The sequence below is a fragment of the Physeter macrocephalus genome, chromosome 6 (genome assembly GCF_002837175.3).
Source record: "Physeter macrocephalus isolate SW-GA chromosome 6, ASM283717v5, whole genome shotgun sequence".
In the NCBI taxonomy this organism is placed as follows: domain Eukaryota; kingdom Metazoa; phylum Chordata; class Mammalia; order Artiodactyla; family Physeteridae; genus Physeter; species Physeter macrocephalus.
The window spans coordinates 4,418,197-4,418,997 of NC_041219.1; positions in this window are offsets into that span (position 1 = coordinate 4,418,197).

An 801-nucleotide genomic window follows, 5' to 3' on the forward strand; every position below is an offset into this window, starting at 1 on the left:
AATGGATTAAATGCTCCAAGCAAAAGACACAGGCTTGCTGAATGGATACAAAAACAAGATCCATATATATGCTGTCTATAAGAGACCCATTTCAGACCTAGGGACACATACAGACTGAAAGTGAGGGGATGGAAAAAGATATTCCATGCAAATGGAAATCAAAAGAAAGCTGGAGTAGCAATACTCATATCAGATAAAATAGACTTTAAAATAAAGAATGTTACAAGAGACAAGGAAGGACATTACATAATGATCAAGGGATCAATCCAAGAAGAAGATGTAACAATTATAAATATATGTGCACCCAACATAGGAGCACCTCAATACATAAGGCAACTGCTAACAGCTATATAAGAAGAAATTGATAGTAACAAAGTAATAGTGGGGGACTTTAACACCTCACTAACACCAATGGACAGATCATCCAAAATGAAAATAAATAAGGAAACAGAAGCCATAAATGACACAATAGACCAGATAGATTTAACTGATATTTATAGGAAATTCCATCCAAAAACAGCAGATTACACTTTCTTCTCAAGTGTGCACGGAACATTCTCCAGGATAGATCACATCTTGGGTCACAAATCAAGCCTCAGTTAATTTAAGAAAATTGAAAACATATAAAACATCTTTTCTGACCACAACACTATGAGATTAGAAGTGAATTACAGGGAAAAAAACATAAAAAACACAAACACATGGAGGCTAAACAATTCATTACTAAATAACCAAGAGATCACTGAAGAAATCAAAGAGGAAATAAAAAAATACCTAGAGACAAATGACAATGAAAACACG